The sequence below is a fragment of the Cetorhinus maximus genome, chromosome 2 (assembly GCF_964194155.1).
Source record: "Cetorhinus maximus chromosome 2, sCetMax3.hap1.1, whole genome shotgun sequence".
NCBI lineage: Eukaryota > Metazoa > Chordata > Chondrichthyes > Lamniformes > Cetorhinidae > Cetorhinus > Cetorhinus maximus.
In genome coordinates, this window is record NC_135880.1 from 216,225,294 (window position 1) to 216,249,701 (window position 24,408).

At 43.8% G+C, this 24,408-nt stretch overlaps 1 protein-coding gene across 6 annotated transcripts in view; it reads left to right on the forward strand.

The window, feature by feature from the left end:
• Positions 1 to 24,408, forward strand: part of alg9 (ALG9 alpha-1,2-mannosyltransferase) — a 242,515-nt gene that overhangs the window by 21,010 nt on the left and 197,097 nt on the right. The gene's annotated exons all lie outside the window — the stretch shown is intronic.

Here is a 24,408-nt window from a genome sequence, read left to right on the forward strand (position 1 = left end):
GTCAGATATTAAAAACAGCAATGTGTTTTTGTTAAAATATACTTACAAAAGTCACTGTGAGTTTGGCTTCGAATTACAACAGCTACCTTTGCTCAGTTTAATTGCTGCATTGTTTAAGGAGCTTTAACTGAATGTGTCCTGACGACTTTGACCCTCATGCTGCATTACCATTTCAGATAAAGGCAAGACGAACATGAGGGCAAAGTCTGTCAGCAATTTTTATGCCTTATGATTGATTGTGACCGTTATGCTGTTGGGTGCTAAACACCATTAAATCGTCATTTTAAAAGGGAACTGGAACCAGAACAAACTGAACTGAGGCCAGTTCTGTGTGGGGACGAAGTTCCCAAGAACAGTCATTGAACGTGTTGGGAATCTTCTCTCCAGATTTCACATTCTCTGCAGAAGAAAAAAATGAGGTGGTTAACGAATTAGAACAAATTAGACCAGTTACTTCAACAAAATATCTATTTTGTCTTGACAGTATGTTCTTGATAAATCATCAGCTTTTTTGCTCTATTATCCAAGAATTTGAATTGAGCAACGTTGAATAAAGGTACATTGTGTTTGGTTTTACAGTCAGATTTAATGAGACCAGATGGCTCAGTGAGTGAGATCATTTTCCTTTCACCTCTGCAGCCTGCAAGTAACAATTTTCTAATGGGGCATTAGTAATTTGAGCAGAATTCTCAGCAGAGCACTGAATTCGGTGATGGTGATATACCCAAATACAGATACGTTTTTATCAATAAATCCTACAAACAGTTGTTCGGTAATACAGAACTTAGAGAGTATTGCTGAAAAAAGACATGTCATTGAAGCTTTTTATCTTGCACACATCAGGTCAATTCGTAGGAACACCAAATGTAAAGGGAACAACAATTTATACTCCATGAGAAGAGAGTTGGTTGGAAGCGAGCTCTGACTGATAGAGGCATTGCCATGGAGAATGCACCAGTTAACTGATGACTAACAGTTAACTGCCAAGCTTTGTTTAAATTCAAACCAGGCAGCTGGACTCTGATTGGTCAAGGCATTACCCTGGGGAATGAACCAGAGAATGGCTGTCACCTACTTTGTTTAGTTGAAACAGGCACCCTCTGTCGCTCCCTTTACATTTGGTATTCTTGCGAATTGTCCTGTTGAGTGCAAGACGAAAAACTTCAATAATATGTCTTTTTTCAGCAATACTCAATAAATTCTACAGTGTATTTAAGTTTGATTTATAGAGACTGACTTGGAAATGGATGGTGAAAGTCCTTTTAGTAATTTGTGTTTAATTGGAAATCTTACTTGTGTATTTTCTACCCCAAATGTGAAATCCCAATTTTCAGAACACTAACCAGCTGTTAATATAGCTTGACAAGTAGACTAGTAGGTGAGCAAAATACTGAAGCTTTAATTTTCCTGTTGATCCTGTGTTATGAATATCATAATGCATGCACTAATATAATGGGAACAATTGCATTGTGGAAATCTGCATTACTAGATGATGATTTTGAAAGTAGGATCATTTGAAGAGTGTATTTCATTTTTTATTTCCACTGCATTGCACCACCTGACCACAGGATGGCTCTCTTGAGCCAAGAGCAAAGCTCTTGATATAAAACAGGGAAATATGCTGATTTAGCAGATCACTTGTAGTTGACCTTAGTGCTCCTGGGAAGTGGGGGAAACAAACCAGGGATACAACTCCTGATTGCATATGCTAGAATTTACGCAATGTGTCAGTCATGGCTCAGTTGGTAACATTCTTGCCTCTGAATCACAGAGTACCTGGTTCAAGCCCCAGTCCAGGGTTAGAATGCAAAAATCCAGGCTGACACTCCAGTACGGTTCTGAGGGAGTGTTGCACTGTCAGAGGTGCTGTCTTTTGGATGAGACATTAAACCGAGGTCCCATCTCTACGCCTGTGTGGATGTAAAATCCCCCACAGCGGTATTTCGAAGCAAGGCAGGGGAGTTCTCCTCGGTGTCGTGGCCAATATTTATCCCTCAATAAACATCACAAAAACAGATTATCTGGTCATTGTCACATTGCTGCTTGTGGGAGCTTGCTGTGTGCAAATTGGCTGCTGCCTTTCCCATGTTAGAACAATGACCACACTTCAGAAGCACTACATTGGCTGTAAAGTGCTTTGAGACTTTTCCAGTGGCCAGGAGAAGCGCTATATAAATGCAAGTTTGTCTTTTTTATATCCATGGGATGTGGGCATCGCTGACTAGGCCAGCATTTATTGCCCTTGAGAAGGTGAGAACCGCTGCAGTCCATGTGGTGTAGGTACGTCCAGAGTGCTGTTAGGGAGGAAGTTCCAGGATTTTGACCCAGCGACAGTGAAGGAACGGGCGATGTATTTCCAAGTCAGTGTGGTGAGTGGCTTGGAAGAGAACTTCCAGGCGGTGGTGTCCCCATCTATCTGCTGCCCTTGTACTTCAAAGGTGGTAGAGTTCACAGGTTTTGAAGGTGCTGTCTAAGGAGCCTTGGTGAGTTGCCGCATCTTGTAGATGGTACACACGGCTGCCACTGTGTGTCAGTGGGAGTGAATATTTAAGGTGGTGGATGGGGTGCCAATCAAGCGGGCTGCTTTGCCCTGGATGGTGCCAAGCTTCTTGAGTGTTGTTGGAGCTGCACTCACCCAGGCAAGTGGAGAGTGTTCCAACATGTTTCTGACTTGTGCCTCGTCAGGCTTTAGGGAGCCGGGAGGTGAGTTACTCGCTGCAGAATTTCCAGCCTCTAGTCTGCTCGTGTAGCCACAGCATTTACATGGATAGTTCAGTTTCTGGTCACTGGTAACCCCCAGGATTTTGTTGTGATGGTCAGTTGAGAACACGATCATGCTTGATTGTATTGCCTTCCATGGTCAAATAGCTTCCTGGCCATTACTGTCCGGGTTCATCATTGGAGAATGACCAGTGGCATGAACTCTATTCTGACAGTGAAGGTGTGTCGCAGCATGAGCCAGCATCTTCAGGGAAAGAAGGAGCATAAATAAGTTTTAATATACCATGTGCTAATGTATAGTTTTCTTGGGAACCAGTAAGCAGTTCCTGGATGATGGAATATGCTGAAAGACTCTGAAGAAGGGTTAATTTATAGGATTGGATTCTGCTGTACTGCTCTATCTTACCACAGGGTGGCGTCATTGAGACTAAAGCAAGGTTTGCTCTTTTATTTTAACCCATCACTCAAGGCTGAATGTTGATTTCTGCTTTAATGTTTCTGGCTATGCTTGCAATAATAGGAAAACGCATGATACAACAACAGCTTACATTTATTAGGCACCTTTAACATAGTGAAATGCCTCAAGGTGCTTCAAGAGCTCAGTGGCACAAAGATTGACACCGAGCTTAGAAAGGGCGCCAAGAGCTTGGTCACAGGACAGTTTTAAGGAGCCATTGGTTGCGGGATCTCTTAGCTCTATCGCTTGCTGCTTATGCTGTTTGGCACTCCTGTGTTATAGCTTCACCAGGCTGACACCTTTTTTTAAGATATGCCTGGTGCTGCTCCTGGCATGCCCTCCTGCACTCTTCATTGAACCAGAGTTGATCCTCTTGCTTGGTGGTAATGGTAGAGTGGTTGGTTGGGGGGGGGGGAAGAGAGGTAGAAATCCAGAGGGGTTTAGGGAGGAAATTCCAGCACTTAGGTCCCAGCAGCAGAGGGCACAGCCGCCAATGGTGGAGTGAAGAAATGCAATAGAATGGGAAGGGGTCAGAGTTCTCGGAGATTGTAATAGTTGTAAAAGGAAAGGGGGGAAGGTGATGGTGTAGTAGTATTGTCACTGGACTAATAATCCAGAGAGCCAGGGAAATGCTCTGGGGACCTGGGTTCGAATCCCACCACGGCAGATGGTGAAATTTGAATTCAGTAAAAATCTGATTGTTGTAAAAACCTATCTGTCCTTTAGGGAAGGAAACCTGCCGCCCTCACCTGGTCTAGTCTACATGTGACTCCTGATCCACAGCAATGTGGTTGATTCTTAAATGCCCTCGGATATGGCCTAGCAAACCACTCGGTTACATCAAACAGCGACAAAGTCTAAAGGGAATGGAACTGGACAGACCACCCGACATCGACCTAGGCACTGGAAACAACAATGGCAGTGTCAGCCCTGTCCACCCTGCCAAGTCCTCCTTACTAACATCTGGGGGCTGGTGCCAAAATTGGGAGAGCTGTCTCACAGGCTAGTCAAGCAACAGCGTGACATAGTCATCCTCACAGAGTCATACCTTACAGATAATGTCCCAGACACCACCATCACCATCCCTGGGTATGTCCAGTGACATACAGTCGGGAGCCCTGGGAATCCTCAACATCAATTGTGGACTCCATGTAGTTTCAAGGCATCAGGTGAAACATGGACAAGGAAACCTCCTGCTGATTATCACGCACCACCCTCCCTGAGCTGATGATTCAGTGCTCCTACATGTTGAACACCATTTGGAGGAAGCACTTGAGGGTGACTAGGACGCAGAATGTACTCTGGGTGGGGGACTCTCAATGTCCGTCACCAAGACTGGCTCAGTAGCGCCGCTACTGACCGAGCTGGGCGAGTCCTATAGGACATAGCTGCTAAACTGGGTTGTGGCAGGTGGTGAGGGAACCAGCAAGAGGGAAAAACATACTTGACTCTTCCTCACCGACCTGCCTGCCACAGATGTATCTGCCCATGACAGTATCGGTGGGAGTGACCATAGCACAGTCCTTTTTTTTTTATTTGTTCATGGGATGTGCTAGACCAGCATTTATTGCCCTTCCCTAATTGCCTTGTTCAGAGGGCATTTAAGTGTCAACCACATTGCTGTGGGTCTGGAGTCCCATATAGGTCAGACCAGGTAGGGACAGCAGATCTCCTTCCCGTGTAGAGACAAGTCCTGTTTTCACATTGAGGATACCCTCCATCGTGTTGTGTGGCACTACCACTGTGCCAAATGGGATAGATTTCGAACAGATCCAGCAACTCGAGACTGGGCAACCATGAGGCTCTGTGGGCCATCAGCAGCAGCAGAACTGTACTCAACCACAATCTGTAACCTCATAGCCTGGCATATCCTCCACTCTACATTACCACCAAGCCAGGGGATCAACCCTAGTTCAATGAAGAGTGTAGGAGAGCATGCCAGGAGCAGCACCAGGCATACCTTAAAAAAAAAGCTGTCAGCCTGGTGAAGCTACAACACAGGACTACATGTGTGCCAAACAGCATAAGCAGCAAGTGATAGACAGAGCTAAGCGATCCCATAACCAACAGATCAGCTCTAAATTCTGCAGTCCTGCCACATCCAGTCGTAAATGGTGGTGGAAAGTTAAACAACTCACTGGAGGAGGAGGCTCCACAAATATCCCCATCCTCAATGATGGAGGAGCCCAGCACATCAGTGCAAAAGATAAGGCTGAAACATTTGCAACAATCTTCAGCCAGAAGTGCTGAGTTGGTGATCTACCTCAGCCTTCTCCAGAGGTCCCCAGCATCACAGATGTCAGTCTTCTGCCAATTTGATTCACTCCACGTGATATCAAGAAATGGCTGAAGGCACCGGATACTGCAAAGGCTATGGGCCCTGACAACATTCCGGCGATAGTACTGAAGACTTGTGCTCCAGAACTTGCCGCCCCCTTAGCCAAGCTGTTCCAGTACAGCTACAACACTGGCATCGACTCAGCTATGTGGAAAATTGCACCATCTCCAACAAGAGAGAATCTAACCATCGTCACTTGATGTTCAATGACATTACCATCACTGAATCCCCCATTATCAACATCCTGGGGGTTACCATTGACCAGAAACTGAACTGGACTAGCCACATAAATACTGTGGCTACAAGAGCAGGTCAGAGGCTAGGAATCCTGCAGTGAGTAACTCACCTCCTGACTTTCCAAAGCCTGTCCACTATCAACAAGGCACAAGTCAGGAGTGTGATGGAATACTCCCCACTTGCCTGGATGAGTGCAGCTCCAATAACACACAAGAAGCTCGACACCATCTAGGACAAAGCAGCCTGGTTGATCGGCACCCCATCCACAAACATTCACTCCCTCCACCAACGGTGCACAGTAGCGGCAGTGTGTACTATCTACCAGATGCACTGCAGGAACTCACCAAGCCTCCTTCGACAGTACCTTCCAAACTCACAACCACTACCGTCTAGAAGGACAAAGGCAGCAGACACATGGGAACACCACCACCTGGAAGTTCCCCTCCAAGCCACACACCATCCTGAATTGGAAATATATCGCCGTTCCTTGAATTTTGCTGGAACTCCCTCCCTAACAGCACTGTGGGTGTACCTACACCTCATGGACTGCAGCAATTTAAGAAGGCAGCTCACCACCACCTTCTCAAGGGCAATTAGGGATGGGCAATAAATGCTGGCCTAGCCAGCGATGCCCACACCCCGTGAGCGAATCAAAAAAAGAAAAGTGGGTCAGGGTCTCTAGTTTTGGTTATCATCCAATAACACGTTTTAGGAAGTGTACCTGTGTGGACATGGAGTGAAGCCAATGCTGGGTCCAGGTGTGATGCCTCTATGGTTAAATAGTCTGCCGACCCTCACTCTTTGGTTTGACGGAGGGCCATTAGCCTTCAAGCTAGGGGGAGAACAATCTGGAAGAAGTCCCCTTTTTCTAGAAATGCACAGCTTCCCGATGATGTTTCTATTCATGAGGCTGTAGGGATTTTTTATTTTTTCTCACCCCCTTATAACTTTTGTTTTTCTGTGACCTGTATTGCATTCAACATCTCACTACAGAAACTCAGCTTGAAAATTAAAGGATTCAAACCCACCCCCCACCCTGCCCGCAACATATCTACTCTGTAGGCTGGAGGCAGTGTTACAGGGGTAACCACTAACGTTACAACCTGCTTTTCTGATTGTGGTTGTGTAATCCAAACTAATGTAGATTGTTTTTCCCCCCCTCCCCCCCACCGCCAAGTATTTATCCAATTCCTTTTTGAAAGTTAATATTCAATTTGCTTTCAGAAACCCTTCAGGCAGTGCATTCTACATCATAACGAAGTCACTGTGTTTATAGAGAAAAAAAACCCTGATCTCGCCTCTGCTTCTTTTGTTGATTAACTTAAATTGCATCAGGGGTGAGGGAGAGTATGCCGAAGGGCCATGAAGGCTCGAAACGTTAACTGATTTCTTCTCCGCCGATGCTGCCAGACCTGCTGAGTTTTTCCAGGTAATTCTGTTTTTGTTTGAGAGTATATACATGCAGCTTATACACACAGTGTCTTATAATCGTGCTTACATTAATAAAAAATATACTGTAAAGATTAGCTTCTACAAGAGCCTAAACTTCTACTGATCTTGTGGAGACTGCAATATTTTCGTTCCCAGATGGTGTTTTCTGATCAGTTCATAACATCGCAGAAAGAAAATCTTTCAGCGACTGATTTACATCTTTTGGAATCCAACAGCTTTTCCCTGATATCTAATCCTCTGAGCAGTGGATGAATAGACGGTAAATAATTAATTTCCAGGCTGTTTGAACAGGTGAATCATAATGGAGAGAGCAGGGCTGTGACACGCTGACCACTTAAAAAAAAACTGTGCGTCACTGGTTCAGTCAGCTGTCTCGGTGACGCATTGGTCCCTGCTCGTTTTCAAATCTGGCCTGTCAGCTTAAGCCATGCAGAACCTGCCGGGAAGCAGATCTTGGATGAGCTTCAATTATAAGCTGGAGGAGGAGAGTTGAATCATGACTTCCCCATCCCCCCCACCCCCCTCCCCTCTCCCTATTGCCAAGGTCGCGAGTAATATACTGTTCAGGAAACTCACTCCAGCCTCTGCGTGTGCTTGCTACCTTTTCTGATTGACGCTACGCCAAGATGTCTGATGCCCCTTGTGTAAAGGAGAGCCACCAATGGAATAGCAGTTGCATAACTTTCTTTTATAAATTACTCTCAGCCTGGGGAGGGAGTCCATGATTGCGGAGCAAGTTTGATAGGTCCAGTGGTCTTTGCACGTTCCAATTTTTGTAACGTTTTGAACCAATTTTCTTCCGCTTGCTAACTTGTCGACTGATATAAGCAGTTGACTGGAAGGGGCTGTAACTAACCCCCCTGTCCCGTGCCATTCGATTTCAGTAAATTGGTCTATAGTTTATTAGGGGACATTGATGTGAAATGATCCAAACATCGCTCAAAGCCCAATTTGACCAGTTACTTATTTAGCCTCCCGTAAGATTTTAAAAGTATCGCAAGTAATGCTGTAGACAAGGTCAATTTATATAGAGACGTAAACTACACAAAGAGTTTTAAATATTGCACAGGTTTCTGTAACATTCTTTACTTGGTGTGATCGTGGACTTTGCTGTGCATTTTCTTTCTTCAATAAAATAATTGTATCGCTCCTCCCACCTGTCTAGACCATCAATACCCAGAGTCTTGTTTGCGTTGATATGATTTAACCTGTGAATACCTTTTTAAGGGGAGTGATAATTATACTCGGTTAATTCCTAGATACTTTGGTTTTATGGGAAACTTATGACAACCAGGCATTCCTCAATTCTGGCCTCTTACCCAACCCCGCTTTCCTTTGGTGGCCCTGCCTTCAGCTCTCTCAGCCCCAAGCTCTGGAATTCCCTCACTAAAACTTTACCACCTCTTCCTCCTTATGAAGATGCTTCCTTCAAAACCGATCTCTTTGTCCAGGCGTTTTGTCATCTGTCCTTCTGGTGTGTGGCTGGGTTTAAAAATTCGTCTGATGACGCTGCTGTGAAATGACTCAGAAAATGTGCTAAAAGGCGCCATATAAATGCAAGTTATTGTTGTATTCTAGCCAGAAGCTGGGCAAATTCCCACATCGTTTAGTTGGGCATGTGACGCTGGGGTAGAACCTGAAGCAGAAGTGTCACCTGGGTTAACGAAAGCATCAGGAACTGCTGCCAACGAACGGAGTAACTCATTGAAGTCAGCCCTTTTGGCTCCTTGCACATCTGGTGATCGTTTCGGCTGCCCCTGAGCCCCTGTGAGCGCTGCCACACCCCCCCCCCTCCCCCCAAGACCTGAATTATTTCAAAATCACCACACCATTAATTTTTTTTAAAAAATTCATTTTCGTGGGATGTGGGTGTCACTGGCAAGGCCTACATTTGTTGCCCATCCCTAATTGCCCTGGAGAGCAGTTAAGAGTCAGCCCCATTATTGTGGAGTCACAAGTAGGCAGAGGATGGCCGATTTCCTTCCCTAAAGCACATTAGTGAACCGGATGGTTCAGGTTTTTGGACGATCGATGATCCTTTCGTGGCCACCGTCACTGAGGTGGACTTTTTCAATTTGATTCATTGAGTTTTAAATTCCACCAGCTGCCATGTCCCCAGAGCATTAACCTGGGCCTCAGCATTTCTGGGCCAGTGGCATTACCACCGTGTCACCACCTTCTCCTGTTTGGGAGAGGGAAAAGACACATTGTAAGCTTTAAAATCCTTTATTTATTCCACTAAATCAGGAAGTCAGTTTTGGCATTTATCTTTCAGTTCATTAGTTGTTTTTTCCTCTTTGCACCAACAGATGGTAGCCTGTAATTTAACACGTTTTCATGCTCTGGCATAATGAATGTGGTCTACTGGGGATTACTGCACGTTATCATTCCATTACACATAAAGAAACAAATTCCAAGTTTCCCTTCCTTTTCCATATTAACCTGGTACCATAACGTGTAGGGCTATAGAATTAATATTGGTGTCGTTACCCGCATTAGCAAGAGATGATTAAGATTCTGCAATTCTGAAGCACAAACTCTTTTGTTACAAGAGGGGGCCCATGTTTGTTTGGATTTTATTTTTATTTCAGAGGCTTCTCCCCCTTTTCCTCTCATTTCCCACCAATATCCTGAGCCACAAGCTAGTGTTATTTGGGAGGATAAACTGGTGGCTTGCCCCCAGTATTTGGGCAATGAGTGCTCCATCTTCGTTGGCAAAGTTCTGGGGGCAACCTAGGTCTCCCCATTCATTGTAACCCTCTTCCACACACCCACCCCCTCCTTTATACCAGTGCAACTGAGAGAGAGTTCAGCAAAAAGGCTGTAAGTATCTGATCCAATTTACCCTGTGGTTTCTAGGGTCAGGTACTATCTTTACTAATGGAATGTTGGGCTTTACGTCTAGAGGACTAGAATACAAGGGAGTAGAAGTCATGCTGGTTACACACACCTGGAGTACTGAGAGCAGTTCTGGGAATCACAACTTAGGATATATTGGCCTTGGAGGGCATACAACATAGATTTACCAGCATGAGAAATTGATTTCAAGAGTTGAATTACGAGGTGAGATTACGCAAACTAGGGCTATATTCCCTGCAGTTTAGAAGTTAAGCGGTGATTTGATCAAAGTTTTCAAGATCTGATGAACTGAGCGGTCACTTCTGCTGGTTGGGGAATCTAGGACTGGGAGGCCGAGCCCAAAACTTAGAGCCAGACCCCTCAGTACTGAGGGTAGGAATCATCTTCACCCAAAGGGTGGCAGAGGTTTGGAACTCACTTTTGCAAATAGTAATTGAGGCCCTATCAGTTGCTAATTTTACGATTGAGATTGGTAGATTTGTGTTAACCATGGGTGTTAAGGGATAGGGGGCAAAGGCAGATGTAGGGAGTTATTTCACAGATTCGCTGTGCCCTCACTGAATGATAGAACAGGTTTGAGGGGATAAATGACCTACACTTGTTCCCATGCTCCAATATTTTATTTTAGCTATGTTTATGTTCTTTCGAAGGCTTATTATAAATTTAGCTTAAAAGGCATGACTGTTGATTCTTTCTGTTTACATAGACACCAAATGTCAACCTGAGTGGTCATTGTATCCTAAAAGATTGTGGCCAAAATATGGCAAAATTCTATAGGATCAAATCTCTCGGGTTGGCTGGAAGGAGGTACAATGTGTCAATGTCTTATCAATTACATTGTTCAGGTTTGTTAGTGTCAGTTACATTGTTAAGGTTAAGAGAAACAGGCGATGTATTAATTGGCTTCGAGCACGTATAAATAGGGGATAGCTGGGACACTGGGTTGTGTGGGAGGAGAGCTGAGAGACTGAACAAGTCAATAAACTTTCTCAGAAAGTGCTGGAAAAACCCAGCAGGTCTGGCAGCATCTGTGAAGAGAGAAACAGAGTTTAACGTTCCGAAGAAGAGTCATATTGGACTTGAAAAGTTAACTCTGTTTCTCTCTCCACAGATGCTTCCAGACCTGCTGAGATTCCAGCATTTTCTGTTGTTAGTTTTGTTTTGCCCTGACAATTTTTGGCCAATTAGTCCAAGATTTTCCTCCCAGCACTTTTACATTCAAGAAAGTCCCTTGCATCACTGCTACCTCAAGCTCAAATAGATAAACTGATCATTCGCCTCATGTTTGTGGGATCTTACTGTGCACAAATTGGCTCTTTGTTTGGCTACAAAACAACACTTCAGGAATTGGCTGTGAAGTATTTTTGGATTTTTTGAGAATGTAAATGGTGCAAATAAATCCAAGTTTGTTCTTTGTTAACATATAGAACATATATTTTCTGTCTGTATTCTATCACTATGGATAACATAGAAACATAAAAAATAGGAGCAGGAGTAGGTCATTTGGTGCTTTGAGCCTGCTCCACCATTCAATATGATCATGGCTGATCCTCTATCTCAATCCCATACTCCCGCTCTCCCCCCCATACCCATTGATGCCTTTAGTGTCTAGAAGCCTATCTACTTCCTCCTTAAATATATTCAGTGACTTGGCCTCCACAGCTTTCTGTGGTAGAGAATTCCACAGTTTCACCACCCTCTGAGTGAATTTCTCCTCATCTCAGTCCTGAATGGCCTACCCCGTATCCTCAGACTGTGGCCCCTTTCTTTAGACCCCCGAGCCATGGGAACCATCCTCTTACATCCAGTCTGTTCATCCCTGTCAGAATTGTATATGTTTCAATGAGATCACCTCTCATTCTTCTAAACTCCAGTGAATACAAGCATGGTTGGCCCAGTCTCTCCTCAGACGACAATCCTGCCATCCCAGGAATCAGTATGGTGAACATTTGCTGCACTCCCTCTATGGCAAGTATATCCTTTCGTAGGTAAGGAGACCAAAACTGCACACAATACTCCAGGTATGGTCTCACCAAGGCCTTGTACAGCTGCAGTAAGGCATCCTTACTCCTATATGCAAAACCTCTTGCAATGAAGGCCGACATACCATTTGCTTTCCTAACTGCTTGATGCACCTGCATGCTTGCTTTCAGTGACTGGTGTACAAGGACACCCAGGTCCCTTTTGTACAACACATTTCCCAATCTATCAGCATTTCAATTATACTCTGCCATTCTGTTTTTCCTCCAAAGTGGATAACTTCACACTTATCCGCGTTATACTGCATCTGCCATGTATTTGTCCACTCACTCAACTTGTCTGAATCACCTAGAAGCCACTTTACATCCTCTTCACCACTCACATTCTCACCTAGTTTTTTCTCGCCAGAAAATTTGGAAATATTACATCTGGTTCCCTCATCTAAATCATTGATATATATTGTGAATAGCTGGGGCCCAAAACACTGATCCCTGTGGTACCCCACTAGTCACCACCTGCCATTCTGAAAAAGACCCATTTATTCCTACTGTGTCCCTTGTCTGTGAAGCAATCCTCAATCCATGCCAACACATTATCCCCAATCCCATGTGCTTTAATTTTGCACAATAACACTAATTTTGGTTTCCTTCCCCCTGACCTTTGAACCTCTTTGTAAATATCTTTACATATAAAAGAAGTTTTGAACTTTTTTGAGTAAGAGAAGGTTAAAGGGAAATGCTTTCATTTCTAATTATTATTGAGTGTACGTGCTTATTGAAGAACATTCAGCTTGCCAGCTTCCTCTACATCCTGGAAAGACATTGAACAGTTTGCAAACGTCTGAAATTTGACAGAAATTGAGCTTCTCTTGGGGCTACTGTTTTTTTTTCATTTCCAAATCTGAGTCAAAATGATTCACATCTAAAGTATTTAGCAGTCCCACTGAGAACTGGTGACAGAATATTCAGAAATGGATTGCTAAGGCAAATGTACACACCACAGTAAACGGAAAAGATAGAATAAAAATAAAAATACCTGGAAAAACTCAGCAGGTCTGACAGCATCTGCGGAGAGGAACACAGTTAACGTTTCGAGTCCGTATGACTCTTCAACAGAACTAAGGAAAAATAGAAGAGAGGTGAAATATAAGCTGGTTTAAGTTGGGGGGTGGGGGACAAGTAGATCTGGATAGAGGGCCAGTGATAGGTGGAGATAGCCACAAGATGTCATAGACAAAGAGGTGTCGAAGTTGATGATATTATCTAAGGAAAGAGCTAATAGGTGACATTAAGGGTAGAAAGCAGGATGAGCAAGGTACAGATAGCCCTAGTGGGGGTGGAGGGGGCGGTGGGGGGGGGTGCGGGGTGGTGGAAGGAATTGAAATAGGCTAAAAGGTAGAGATAAAACAATGGATGGAAATACATTTAAAAATAATGGAAATAGGTGGGCAAAGAAAAATCTATATAAATTATTGGAGGAAAGGGGGTGGGGATGGAGGAGAGAGTTCATGATCTAAAATTATTGAACTCAATATTCAGTCCGGAAGGCTGTAAAGTGTAGAATGCCTTTTCCTTTTCAGGCACATATAGAGTCCGAATAGTATAGCACAGAAGAAGTTTGGTATAGTTCACCCACATGGATTTTAGCAAAGCTTTGGTAAAGGTCCCACGTGGAAGACTGGTCAGAAAAGTAAAAGTTCATGGCATCCAAGGGAAAGTAACCAATTGGATACAAAATTGGCCAAAGGGTTATGGTCAACCGATGTTTGTGTGACTGGAAGACTATTTCCAGTGTGATTCTGCAGGGCTCTGTATTAAGCCCCTTGCATTTCATAATTATATCGATGACTTAGACTGGAATGTTGAGGGTATGATTAAGAAGTTTGCAGATGAAACAAAAATTGGCTGTGTGGTTGATAGTGGGGGAGAAAACTGTCGACTGCAAGAAGATATCAATGGACTGGTTGGTGGGGGGGGAGAAAAGTGGCAAATGGAATTCAATCCAAGTAGTATGAGGTGATGAATTTGGGGAGGACAAACAAGGCAAGAAATACACAATGAATGTTGAGAAATGTAGAGGAACAGAGACTTTGGTGTGTATGTCCACAGATCGGTGAAGGTAGCAGGAGAGGTAGATAAGATGATTAAGAAGGGATATGGCATACTTTCCTTTATTGGTCAAGGCACGGAGTAGAAAAGCAAGGAGGTTATTCTAGAATTGTATAAAACTCTGGTTAAGCCACTTAGTTTAGTTTAGAACATTTCTGTACGTTGCGTTACAGGAAGGATGTGATTGCACGAGAGGAGGTACAGAGGTGATTTACAGCGAGGTTTTCCCTTCCTCACAGGCACTGTGGGTATAACTACGCCACTTGGACTGCAGCGGTTCACGAAGGCAGCACCTTCATAAGGGCAATTAGGGATGGGCAACAAAGGCTGGCCTTGCCAGCAACACCCATATCCTGTGAAAGAATTTTTTAAAAATGTGTTGCCAGGAATGGAGAATTTTAGCTAGGAGGAAATTTTGGAGAGGCTGGGGTGGTTGTTTTTTTTTTGGAACAGGGGAGCCTGAGGGGAGATTTAATCGAGGTGTATAAAGATATGAGAGGCCTCGATGAAGTGGATCTATTTCTATCAATCAATAACCAGGAGGGCTCAGATTCAAACTAATTGGGTGAAGGATAAGGGGGGGAGGTTTTTCATGCAGGGAATGTTGATGGGGGTCTGGAACTCATCGCCTGAAAGGGTGGTCGAGGCAGAAATCCTTATCACGTTTTTATTAAAAAAAAGTTGGAAGCATTGTAACCTACATTGCTACAGACAAGAACTGGGAAGTGGGATTAAGCTGGATTGCTCTTTTTCTGCTGGCACAGAAATGACAATTCTTTTTGTGAGGAGGGTAGTCGGCCCAGCTGGTCTGTGCTGGCTTTTATTTTAAAAGAGCAACTCAGTTAATCCCATTTCCCTGGTTCTATCCCCACGTCCCTGCAATTTTTTCACTTTCAAATGTTCATCCAAAATTGCTTTAGAAAGTGACGGCTGAATGTGTTCCCACCACCACCCTGTCAGACGGCATACTCCAAATCCTGACCACTTGTTAAATTCTTTCTCAGTTCATCTCTGGTCCTGTCGAAGCCTGTAACTTCTTGCCTTACCACCTCCTCCTCCTTCAAAAGAAACTCTGGATCAGCCAAATCAGTCCCGATTCATGTTATCTTATTCCGACACCACAAGCTGGTTGTTGTGTGAAACATCGCTCGGACGCTCTTCAAGGTTGGAGCCATGGCATGGTGGTGGGGTGGAGCACACTGTGAATCAAATTCAAGCCAATTGGTGGAGCCAAAACCAGAACAAAGAGCTTTTCTTTCTTTATTGAGTTTATTGACTTGTTCAGTTTCACCGCTCTCCTCCCACACAACCCAGTGTCCCAGCAATCCCCTATTTATACGTGCTCAAAGACAGTTGATACTCATCACCTGTTTCTCTTAACCTTAGCAATGTAATTGACAAGACATTAACAACCCTTAACAATGTAATTGACATGACATTAACATACATGGTGTTTTATTCTGCATCAACCAACGCAATGCCTGGTTTGGTAAAGTCAGGATTACATACGAACATATGAACAAGGAGCAGGAGTAGGCCATTCAGCCCCTCAAGCCTACTCTGCCATATTATAAGATCATGGCTGATCTGATAGTAACCTCAAATCTGGATCCCACCTATCCCCGATGACCCTCGCTTACCAATAATCTATCCACCTCTTTGAATATTTTTAAAGACTTTGTTTCCACTGCCTTTTCAGGAAGAGAGTTCCAAAGACTCACAACCCTCTGAGAGAAAAAATGTCACCTCGTCTCCATTTTAAATGGGTGTATTAAATGGGGTTGCACCCCAACCCCATCCTACTTCCTGCCCTCATCCAACCTATGGGATTTTTGGGGTACCAGTGTCTGTAATATAAGCTTAAATTATAAACAAAAACAGAATTACCTGGAAAAACTCAGCAGGTCTGGCAGCATCGGTGGAGAAGAAAACAGTTGACGTTTCGAGTCCTCACGACCCTTCGGCAGAAGTTCTGCCGAAGGGTCATGAGGACTCGAAACGTCAACTGTTTTCTTTTCCACCGATGCTGCCAGACCTGCTGAGTTTTTCCAGGTAATTCTGTTTTTGATTTGGATTTCCAGCATCCGCAGTAGCTTTTAGCTTTTTGTTTCTAGGCTTAGATTATGTTGGAGAAAAGTGTGTATTACTTGGGGACAATTGGTTCAAATTTCTATGTGACAGAGTTCTTTCAGAAAGTAATAGAGGATGAAGGAAATCTGATGGATGCAGTTCATATGGATTTTACAAAAAAAGCCCCTTGATAAATTGCCGCCTGAGAGACTACTGCCAAAGATGATGGCACATGAAATTAAAGGGGCTGTTGAAACAATAATAGAAAAATAATTGGAAGCAAAAGACAATGACAGGAGCAAAAGGAGGTTTCTCAATGAGTAAAAGTGGTGAATTGTGTTCCAAAGAGGGCCATGTTGAGCCGATGTTAATTACTATATACCAGGCTTGTCCAATCTTTTCGCTTGGAGGGCCACGTTTTGGATTTTGTTTCGCTCGGGGGCGGGGGGAGGGGGTAGAAGCAACTCTGAGCATCCAAATCCTTTTCCTAGCCCTGGGCAGCCATCCCCAACCTGAGCACCCATCTTCCCCGGCCCGCCAACTCCGAGCACCCACCACCCCACCCTCAGGCCACCAGCTCCGAGCATCTAAACCCACTGCCTGTCCCCCAGCGTGCTGGCTCCCAGCACCCAACCCCCCTCTCCCCGCCATCCCAGCCCACCTCCTCTGCACTGCACCCCGCCCGCACAAGTTCTGAGCAGCCCAAACCCCCCCCCCCCAACCCCTGAGCATCTCCTGCGGTTGACTCCAATGACGTGGCGGGCTGGATGAAAATGCCTCTTGGACAAGCCTGCTCTTTACAGATTCGCTGTGGAAATTGTGAACAATATCAAACTTTATTAGTGAACAATTGGGAGAAAAGACAAATGGTAATGAAGATCATGAAACACTGCAGGAGTGGAGGGACTCGCATTGCGGCACAGAGGCAGCAGATGAAGCTGATTATGGGGAAAATCTGAAGTGATCCTTTTTTTGAGGAATATTGAAAAGAAACTCAGCTTAAACGGTACGATTGTAGAGTTGTGGAAGGACCTTGCTATGTCAATACTGGAATCACGAAAAGGTACTGGCACAAGTGTAGATACGGCATTTTTTAGTTTAAAAACAACAAATGGAATGCCTTGATTTTTGTACCGAGAGATATTGTACACAAAAGCAACACGTTGGCATTGAACGCGTACAAGTGCTCGGTTTGGTCTCAGTAGGAATGTTGTGCGACTTTTTGGACAATCTATTACAAGAAGCTATAAAAGCAACAGGCACCACATACATTCATTAGGACGTTACAAGGTGCAATAAATCACAGTTATGAACAAGAACCTGAAATTAGAGTGTTTTTAGAGTGTTGCTGAGACGTTCAAAAGGTTTTCCGATAGAGCCTGTAAGATTATGAAGAGTATGAAGACTAGATAAATAGCGAAAGATTGCTTCCACAGTTTGGTAAGATGCAGAAAGCACAGACATTTTAAGATAAATCATTTAAAGGCTCAAAGGAGGATGTTACATATAAGCTATTTATGCAGAGGGTGGTTGGACTGGAATCCTCTGGCACAAACTAATTGAAGCAAAGGTCGTAAACTTCTTAAAAGTTTACTATTTGCTAGTTATTTGGAAAGAGAAAGCTGAAAGGGTTTGGGAAAGGGTGGGATCAGACTGGGTTGCTCATGAAGAGAAAAACAGACTTGATGAGTTGAATGGCTAGTTTCTGTGCTGTGATGCTCATGCCATATGCCCCAAATGCGAGAGTTCCCTTCCTCTTCCTTGAGACTAACACATTTCCTCACCTCCACAGGCACAGAATGTCTCCAGGTAGTGGGAAGATTCATAATTTAAGATGTATCTTTTAATGTTAAGATATAGATGCTGTGTTAGTGGCCCCTGACTGTTTGCAGTGACCTATCATAAATATGGATTAGCTGATGTCACTTTTTTTAACAACTCCAGATAATCTGAAATTTAAAAAAAAACAGAAAGTGCTGGAAACGCTCAGCTGGCCAGGCAGCATCTGTGGAGAGAGAAACAGAGTTTTAATATTTCAGGTCAATGACCTTTCATCAGAACTCAAAAAGAAAGCAATGACAGAGAACAAGGTAAAGGGGACAAATTAAAATCCCATGGTGGAGAAGAACAGACCACCTTCAAGATGGACATTCCTGGAAGAGAAGCGGCAGTGAATTAAACGCTAACGGAAAAGCAAAATACTGCGGATGCGTGAATGCTAAAATGAAAATGGAAAATGCTAAGACTCAGCTGGCCAGGTAGCATCCATGTGGAGAGAGAAAAAGAGTTAATGTTTCCAGTCAATAATCTGTGTTTGTTGCCTATCCATTATGTTGGCTACTGCTTAACTCCTGAGGACGTCTAGTGGCTCGGTAGGTCATGCCACTGATCCAGTAGCTCCTGGTTCAAGTCCCGTTCCATGACTTGTTGGCCACGGAAGGAGCGATCAGGCCCCGGTTCAAACAGGTCGATAATCAGCCTGCTAATCCTTCCAACGCTTCTCCACTATTTCCCAAAGGGAAGAAGTGTGTGGGAAGATAGGGAACTCTTGCTGCCCCTACAAAAAGATACAGATAGGTTAAGTGAGTCGGCAAAGACCTGGCAGATGTAGTAGAATGTGGGAAAATGTGAAATTGCCTATTTTGGAAGGAAGAATAAAAGAGAAGCATATTATCTAAATGGTGCAAGAGTGCAGAGGGACCTGGGTGTCTTAGTGCATGAATCACAAAAGGCTAGTATGTAGGTACAGCAAGTAATTAGGGAAGCTAATGGAATGTTATAATTTATTGTGAGGGGAATTGAATACAAAAGTAGGGAGGTTATGCTTCAGTTGCACAGGGCACTAGTGAGACCACATTTGGAGTCCTGTGTATGTTATTGGTCTCCTTATTTAAGGACGGATGTAAATGCGTTGGAAGCAGTTCAGAGAAGGTTTACCAGACTAATACCTGGAATGAGTGAGTTGTCTTATGGGGAAAGGTTGGACAGATTAGGCTTGTATCCACTGGAGTTTAGAAGAGTAAGAGGCGACTTGATTGAAACATATAAGATCCTGAGGGGTCATGACAGGGTGGATGTGGAAAGGATGTTTCCTCCTGTGGGAGAATCTCGAACTAGGGGTCACTGTTTAATAATAAGGGGTCGCCCATTTAAAACAGAAATGAGGTGAAATTTTTTCACCAAGGGTCAAGAGTCTTTGGAACTCTCTTCCTGAAAAGGTGGTGGAAACAGAGTCTTTGAATATTTTTAAGGCAGAGGTGGATAGATTCTTGGTAAGCAAAGGGGGTGATAGGTTATCGGGGGTAGGTGGCATGCAGATTTGAGGTTACTATCAGATCAGCCGTGATCTTGTTAAATGACGGAGCAGGCTTGAAGGGCTGAATGGCCTACTCCTCCTCCTTGTTCGTACGTTCATATACTCCTGATGTGCCTGTCCTCTGAAGCTGGTTTGTGTGTGTGTAAAGATATTAAGTGTAGTTTATTTTTAGTGCCTTTTATGCTACCTTGGTTTTGTAACTGATGCCAAATGTTAATTTCAGCTCCTCCATGAATGAATAATCATTGTGTTTTTAAACCTGTTTCTCATTAGTGTGTTCCATTCTTCCAAATATCGCAGTTAGGCCACTTCTGAGCTAAGAGAAGAACATTTGAAAGTTTTTTGAGTCATTAATTTGATGTAACTATTTTTGAAAAGACCGTTTGCTGGTGATTTGTGGATCATTAATGGAATTACTGTAATTGGGCAAATGTAAAAAAGCGCAGAGGGCATTTGTAATGGTCACTTCACACCACCATTGAACTTGTAGTGCAAAGGGGCAGTTGGAGCCAGATCTGATTCCAGAGTGAAGCTCTTTTGCAATACTTGGGTCAGAAGAACACTGGAGATGGAGAAGATCTACTCCTGATTCTACTATTCAGTGTGATCATGGCCGATCTTGGGCTTCAACTCCACTTTCCACCAGCTCCCCACGTCTCTTGATCTTTGTCTATCCCAGCCTTAAATGTATTCAACAATGGAGCATCCACAACTCTCTGAGGTAGAGAATTCCAAAGGTTCGCAATCCCTTTGAGTGAAGTAATTTTCTTCCCCTCTAAGTGCTGAATGATCAGCCCCTTATCCCGAGACCGTGCACCACAGAGAGTGTAACTCGAGTGTGACAAAATGTGGAATGCAAAGGGCTCCGGAATAAAGATAAAAGTCTTGTTTTATGATTAAGAAAAATATGAACCTGGGAAATCAAAGTTAACTTTGTTCCTTCAATCGGTCTCATCATCTTATGGGCAAAGGTCAAATTCGAAGACATTTTGGGATAACTTGCTGGCCTGATGGGTGTGTTACTCCACGCCCCTATTCTCATTGGTGTATAGTGCCCCCTCTCCAGTTTATCTCCTCTCTTTTTCACTGTTCCTGTGATTTTTGTGTGTGCATAAGTGTTATATTTGGCTTAAATTCAAATGACAAAGGCAGCAGATTGCAAATCCATTTACTGTCTTAGGAACCATAAGTGAACCACTTAATCTTCAATTAGTCTGGCTTAGTTTCTGCCAGTAGTCAAGATAGGAAATGGCATGCCAAAAAAATGACTTCAAAATCTGTGCTCTTGGAAATCAGCTTGAACTTTTCAGTTAAGAATTTCTCTCCCAATTTCCTGCTTCTTTCCAGAAGGCAATGAGTGCTTTGTCAGCTGGTGTTCTGTCTCAGTGGATGTTCATGTATGCTAGTCGGCTGTTTGGCTGTGGGAGCAGCCCAGCTGATCCTGATCCTATCCTCCCATGACAGTAAGAATTTTTAACGATGAGACAATTTAAAGTCTCCATTTGGAGCATTTACACCAACAAGGTACTCGAAGCAACTGATTAAAGATGAATAATGTAGAATGTAAGATTAGAGAGAGACTCTGGACTTGGTGGTGATTATAACTTTTTTGAGTTAACCAGCTTTGCAGAATCTTTTCTTCGAGGTTTGGGTAGAACCTGAAAAGGAATGGATTGTAGAGGGTCTGGAAGGAGCATGCTTGTTGAACCAATGACTGCTTGTTCTTATTTTCCTCAATGGTACATAATTTGATGTCTAGCTTTCTTGTGGCTCAGTTCATAGCATCCTCGCCTTTGAATCAGAGGATTGTGGGTTCATGTCCCACTCCTGGAAACCAAGAACTGTGATTGTACTCGAAAGAGTTGCAATCTGTGACTGTTGATAACTCAAAAGAGTTTCATCTTAAACTTTAGAGGTGTCAGCTGTGGCTCAGTTCATAGCACCCTCGCCTTTGAATCAGAGGGTTGTGGGTTCATATCCCACTCCCGGAAAACCAAGAACTGTGATTGTACTCGAAAGAGTTGCAATCTGTGACTGTTGATAACTCGAAAGAGTTTCATTGTTTGCTAGTTGGCACAGGTGCCAATTATGGACTTTAATTGTCTACAAGCAAAGGCTTCAATTGGCAACACGAGCCACATCTGTAACCAAAGAAAATTTAACAAAGAATGTAGAGTGCTAGAGGCATCTCTGATCATTGTAAAGGGACTGGTATTGTTGACGCAGTTAATGTTTGTGTTGCAGTTTGTTCCCTGGTTAATGTGTTTTTAACATGCCTGGGCAGGTATGGGCCTGTCTGGTTGCGCAAATAAGACAAAGGAAACCTAATTTTTGCAGTGCAACATTTAATGCAAATTGGGCCAGCTGTAATATAAGCAGAAAATTATGGCTACTTGGGTTGATTAGAAGACAATGGCTTAACTGAGGGGCTCAATTGGTGTTCCACACCACAAGAACAGCTTATAACTGCATTCCACAGCAGATTGTTATGGTTCCTACTGTGCTTTGCAGTAGTTTATTAGAAAACGTCATGTAGAAGTTATTCAGCTTTGTGCCATTTATGCTAGAACACTCCATGCCTTAACACTCATACTGCATGATTATTATCAAAGAAATTATTGAGAAACAATTTCAAGTTGAGCAGGAAATTCTGTCTATTATAACAATGTATTAAGTCGTTCACTAGTCCCCTTTAGGGGAGGAAAGCTGTGCTCCTTATCCAGTCTGGCTTATATGAGAGCTTTCCTTGACTTTTAATTGTCAGCTGAAGTGGCCCAAAAAGCCATTCACCAAACTGCTTCCGAGAATAACCATCTTTGCCAAGCAAGCAGAAAGCCTGGGTGATTTTTATTTTTATTTTTCTATTTTTCCTCTCTGATTTTTTTCTTTCCATTTCCCTTCTTTTTCTTTTCCTTTCTTCCTTTACCTGTTTTGTTTCTTTTCCCCAATGCAGGATGCACGGGATTTTGTAGAGACATTACCTCTACACCAGCATCCCAACGTCCCCACCCCAGTAATGTTATTGGACTAGTAATCCAACTAATGCTCTGGTTACATGAGTTCAAATCCCACCATGGCCGCTTGTAGAATTTAAACTCAATTAATAATTATTAAAATGATTAAAAGCTACTCTCTAATAAAAGACCATGAAACTACCTATTGGTTTTTATGACAATCTGGTACACTGATGTCCTTTAGGGAAGGAAATCTGCCGCCTGTATCTGGTCTGGTCTACATGTGACTCCAGACCCACAGAAATGTAGTTGACACTTAACTTCCCTCTGAAATGGCCTGGTAAGCCACTCAATTGTACCAAACCGCTACAGAAAAGTTGAGAAAGAATAAAACCGGACGGACCACCCAGCATCGACTTAGGCACCGGAAACAATAATGGCACACCCTGCCCAATTGACCCCATAAAGTCCCCCTTACTAACGTTTGGGGGCTTGTGCCAAAATTGGATGAGCTGTCCCACAGACTAGTCAAGCAACAACCTGGCATATCATAATCGCTAGCCCCAGACTTCTCCATCACCATCCCTGAGTGTGTCCTGTTCCGCTGACGGGACAGACCCACTCGAGGTGGTGGCACAGTGGTATACAGTTGGAAGGGAAGAGCCCTTGGAGTTCTTGTTACTTGGGATCGCATGAAAGACTCGTGAGATTAGGTCAAACCTGGTCAAGGAAACCTCCTGCTGATTACCACCTACAGCCCTAATTCAGCTGATAAATCGGTACTTGCCATGTTAAGCACCACTTGGAGGAAGCACCGAGGACTGCAAGGTCATAGAATGTATTCTGGGTGGGGTCTTCAATGCCCATCTCTGAAAGGCTCGGTGTCACTGCTGACCGAGCTGGCCCAGTTCTGAAGGACATATCTGCCAGACTAGGCTTGTGGCAGGTGGTGAGGGGACCAACAAGAGGGAAAATCTACTGGACCTCACGCTCACCAACCTGCCCGTATCAGATGTATCTGTGCAATACATTATGGGTAGGAGTGACCATCATACAGTTCTTGCCAAGGTGAAGCCCTGTCTTTACATTGAGCATCCATTGTAATGTGTGCCATTACCACTGTGATAAATGGGATAGATTTGGAACAGATCTAGCAGCTCAAAATTGGGCATTCATGAGACACTGTGGGCCATCAGGAGAATTTTATACAACCACAATCTGTAACCTGATGGCCTGGCATATCCCTCGCTCTACCATTATTATCAAGCCAGGGGATCAACCTTGGTTCAATGAGGGGTGCAGGAGGGCATGCCAGGAGCAGCACCAGGCATATCTTAAAAAAAAAATGAGGTGTCAACCTAGTGAAGATACAACACAGGATTGTACCCATGCGAAACAGCAGAATATGCGTTAAGTGATCCCACAACCAATGAATCAGATCTAAACTCTGCAGTACTGCCACAACCAGTCGTGAATGATGGTGCACAATTAAATAACTAACTGGAAGAGGAGGCTCCACAAATATCCCACGCTCAAAATTGGGGGTGCCCAGCACATCAGTGCAAAAGACAAGACGGAAGCATTTACAAGTATCTTCAGTCAGGAGTGTCAAGTGGATGATGTATCTCGGCCTCCGGAGGTCCCTAGAATCACAGATGCCAGTCTTCAGCCAATTCAATCATTTAGCTGAATCATTCGTATATATACTGTGGTTACAAGAGCAAGTAAGAGACTGGGAATTCTGCAGTGAGTAACTCGCCTCCTGTCTCCCCAAGCCTGTCCACCATCTATAAGGCACAGGTCAGGATTGTGATGGAATACTCCCCACTTGCCTGGATGATTGCAGCTCCAACAACATGCAAGAAGCTCAACACCATCCAGGATAAAGCAGCCCGCTTGATCGTCACCCCATCCAC